The sequence below is a fragment of the Micropterus dolomieu genome, linkage group LG02, assembly GCF_021292245.1.
Source record: "Micropterus dolomieu isolate WLL.071019.BEF.003 ecotype Adirondacks linkage group LG02, ASM2129224v1, whole genome shotgun sequence".
Taxonomy (NCBI): domain Eukaryota; kingdom Metazoa; phylum Chordata; class Actinopteri; order Centrarchiformes; family Centrarchidae; genus Micropterus; species Micropterus dolomieu.
This window is the reverse complement of record NC_060151.1, coordinates 30,169,059-30,173,316: the sequence shown is the minus strand read 5'-3', so window position 1 is coordinate 30,173,316 and position 4,258 is coordinate 30,169,059. Positions and strand designations below refer to the sequence as shown.

General features: G+C 40.2%; 1 pseudogene; it reads left to right on the top strand.

The window, feature by feature from the left end:
* Positions 1–4,258, top strand: part of LOC123967430 — a 16,985-nt pseudogene that overhangs the window by 5,873 nt on the left and 6,854 nt on the right.

Genomic DNA, 4,258 nt, shown 5'->3' with positions numbered 1-4,258 from the left:
AATTTCTTATATATTTAAATGAAGAAATTGATCTCATAAACCTGAGACGACTTGTTGACCAATGGCTCAAACTAACTAGCTTTAGTTAAGGGCAGCCCTGTTATTGATGATAGCTTACAGGCAGGTAGGCAGACCAAGATAGCAGTACAGAACAGCAGTTCTTATCCAGTCTGTCCCTCCCAGCTTCAGATTTATGATCGAAACTGGCGTACATGAGAAAGGAAGGGCAGTTGCCAATTTTGATTAATGACTCCAATGCAAAAAGATGAACTTTTGCTTCTTTTAATTTTTATTTGGAATTTCAAAAAAAAATGTTGTCAGCAGTTTATAGAATAAAACACTCAACCACACATCTATAAATAGTAAAACCATAGAAACTGATGATTTGGCAGTGGTCTCTCCCAGAGCTCTGTTTTATTACATATTCTCTTTTCTCTTTTGTATTTCTCTGTAGTGTTGCACGTGTTAATAACGTCACTTTCTTTCTCACCCCTGGAACTCAAACCTTTTTCTGACCCCCCCCCGGAAATATATCCAATCCAACTTTATTTCTAAAGCACATTTAAAAACAACCGAGTTGACCAAAAGTCTCTTGCTTACGAGTTCCAGTAAGGAGACGAGCGGCAGCATTTTGAACCAGTTGTAGTTGAGAGAGGGAGGCCTGGCTAACACCTACATACAGAGTATTACAATGATCAAGGAGTGTTGTAATAAATGCATGGAAACCCTCTCAAAGTCTGTGAAGGATAAAAAGGGGCTTTAGCTCAGTAAGAAGCTTAAGTTGAAAGCTTTCACAACAGAATTGATCTGCTTCTCAATTTTAAAATCACAATCCATTTTAAGGCCCAAAGTTTGTAACAGACATAAGGTCGTAAGGTGCCCTGGTCTACTTGTAAGACATCAGAGGCGCCACTGGATCTAAAACCATGACCTCAGGTTTACTCTCGTTGAAGTTTAAAAAATGTAATGCCATCCAGGCTTTAATATCATTAAAACAGTCAACCAATCTTTTTAAAGAGCTGCCATCTTTTCTTTTGATGGGCAGATAGATTTGCGAATCATCTGCGTAAAAACGGATTCTGATGGTGTTTTTTTTTAAAAGCTTGATCCAAGGGGAAGCAAATAGAGTGAGAAAAGAATTGATCCGAGAAAATAATATTATATTTAAAAAATTAAACAAGGTCCAGGGTGCTACTCTTTAGGGGTCATTTTGCCACGGCCACGCATGAGACTCATAAAATACATAATTACTGGCCCCACATGACGTGTGTGCAAAGTTTCAAGAGCCCCTGAAAAGACCGACCTCTGACGTAACTCCTACAACATACACATAGGCGGTGTATGTTTCATTTAGGTGAGCCCTTACACAAAGCATTACAGCAGGACAATGTAAAGCACAAGGTGGGGTAAGGTAGGACAGAGGGACTTCAGTAATGGTTGTCATACACATAACGTATTTGACTCAACATGAAAATCCAGAACAGGCAGTTTGACTCTCAGTGTGTTGATTGTTCACACACAGTACAAACCCCTCTGATCTGAACCTGCTGGCAGCTTTATTTGGTTTTGTTTGAAAAGAAGGGCATATGTGGTATGTGCGGTGTGGCCTTAGACAAAGCATGTCAAAGTACCTGACGGGAGGGCCGGTTTAGTGGAGACGGGTGGGTCACACCTTCCTGTTCCAGGTTATTAAACTCCTCCATTGATGAACGTCTCCACTGATCATAAGACACAGTTGGAAGAATCGCACCATGGAGGTCAAGCTGTTGGTTTGTGGCGTCGTGCTTGTGGTCTTAATGGCTAAAGGTGAGTGCTGTTAAATATGTCTCATTAGAGAAGCAGTGGTGATCACCTGATTTGTTTTGTGTTCATAATTAAAAGATATCTACATAGGAGAGATTGAGAGATTTATGCATTTTCAAAGACAATACTTAAACTGGAGAAAGAGCACATGGCAGTTTCATGGTTAATGTAATGAATAAATTATTAAAACTAAGGGTTCATACTATTTTACTCTCACTGTTTCTTTAAAGTGACTAAATGTGTTATTCCTCGTCTCCCACAGGAAGCAATGCACAGTTAGGGGGTGAGTTATGTTCTCATACTTTGTCTTTTATTCAAGTTCTCTTTTTGCAAAGATAACGCATGGCCGATTCACCTGTTTTCTCTGTTTACACAAAACACACAGAAGAGAAAAGGTTTCAAGCTCAAAACATGGCTTTAAACCCTCAACGTTAATACAGTCCTGGTTTGAATAGTCGGAATTAGAGGAGGACATTTATTATTTTTTTTGGGGCAAATTCATTGGATTCCTGAGAGATTCTTGCAGGATTGGAAAACCTCTCGCTATTCCTCAGGGGACCGGACAGGAAAAATGTCAACAGTAGCAGGCAGGAAAGCAGAAAGCAGCTTTTAGTCGCACTTTTGAAGCTCCATGAAAGTGAAATTCGGTCTCTCCACAGAAGTTGGTTAAAATGTAGAGAAATTTGGCTCATACATTCACGTGTCCCTCAGCATGGTGTTCCTCTAACTTTTCATCCAGCATCCTCTCAAAAACCTTACTTTATCCCAATAATATACAAAGTGCTTCACAGAGAGATAAAAGATTAAGGAGTAAAAGATCAAGCTACAAGAAAGGCTACTCAAAATAACAGTCAATAAGAAGCAACAAATAAAATATAACAAGATAAAAGAATAAACAGGAAATAAAAGCAATAAAAAAAATCTGACAGCTCAGATAAAGTCAGAAAACGCTTTCTGGTAAAAATGCATTTTCAGGCGGACTTAAAAGAAGACACTGACTCTGACAGCCTGATGCCTTCTTCTTTAATACAGTCACTGGTCATTCCAAAGTCTGACCGCAAAGGCCTCAAATCTTCTATATCCTCCATATCCTTAAAACTAATCAATAGGCTCTTAAAATCAATCTTCGTTTGATAACTTGGGCTGCTTTCTGTTGGGATGTTTCACTGTCTTGCTGACAGTTAGAGGAAATGATCAATATCAGTTTCAGTTTACTGAGAAAAAGGTTCTGTTTTGTTAGTTATTAGTGCTGTTGGGATTTTAAATGAGATTTTCTTGCTTCTGTAACAGAACTCAGAAGTTCAGTTAGCTGCAGGTATTTGGTCACAAACCAAAGTGTTGGACGCATTAAAATGTCGACCTCATGGTGGCGCTAGAGGAAAAGTCGTACATGTTGAGATATTTCACTGATTAAATAAAAACCTGCTGGTGGAAGACAGATGAAGCACCAGAGGATGGACAAGGTCATGAGGATTCCTCCTGAGGGCCCTGAATGTCTGAACACAATTTCATGATAACCCATCACATAGTTGTTGAGAGATTTCAGTCTGAAACAAAGTGGTTGACCAAAAAACTGACATCAACGGCCGGCCGTGTTCATGCCGGCTGTAACAAATCCACACAGGAGACAGCACCCAGAAAGAAACAGCAGCAGTTACATGAGTTATGACTGTTTCCCTCCAGTTTGTGGCTTTGCGCCGCTCAACACCAAGATCGTAGGAGGCACACCTGCTCCTGCAGGGTCGTGGCCCTGGCAGGCCAGTCTGCAGAGCAACGGAGCTCATTTCTGTGGAGGCTCCCTGATCAACAATCAGTGGATCCTGACTGCTGCTCACTGTTTCCCCGGGTGAGCTCTGATCCTGTCACATAACTCGGCACAAACACAGTGAGCTTGTATAGCAACAAAAAGAAAAATGCAATGAGGGTGGGGCAGAAAACCACGTTTAAACCACCCATCATGTTTTTCTTTGTGCTGTTAGTGTTAGTCAGTTAGTATTGGACACCATCACAGCTGTTTCAGGGCGGCTCATATCGTTATTGTTGCACAAAAGGAATTTCTTTTTGGAGCGAGGCCGCATAAAAACCAAACCCTAAGCACAATAAGACAATTGTAGACACTGGCATTGCTGCTGCTACCACACACGGGTTTGTGTGATAACAGCAAAGAAAAACTGCCAAACTAAGAACTGGGATCAGATAAAATACTGAACTCTGCACATGGGATAAATGAGAACTTGTCTCTGACTAGAGGGAAGAATCTCAAATTGTTTAAAGTGAGAATTAGCTGTGGTGGATTCAGCTTTCTGTGTGATTAGCAGCTAAATTTACAGCTGCTGATGAAAAATCAGACATTGAGAAAAAAGAACTGAGCTCCAGCTTGAAATTTTATGGAGGTGTTTTCCCTCATAATTTAGATTTTGACCTCAGAATGGTGATTTCTAAATTAAGAATTAAT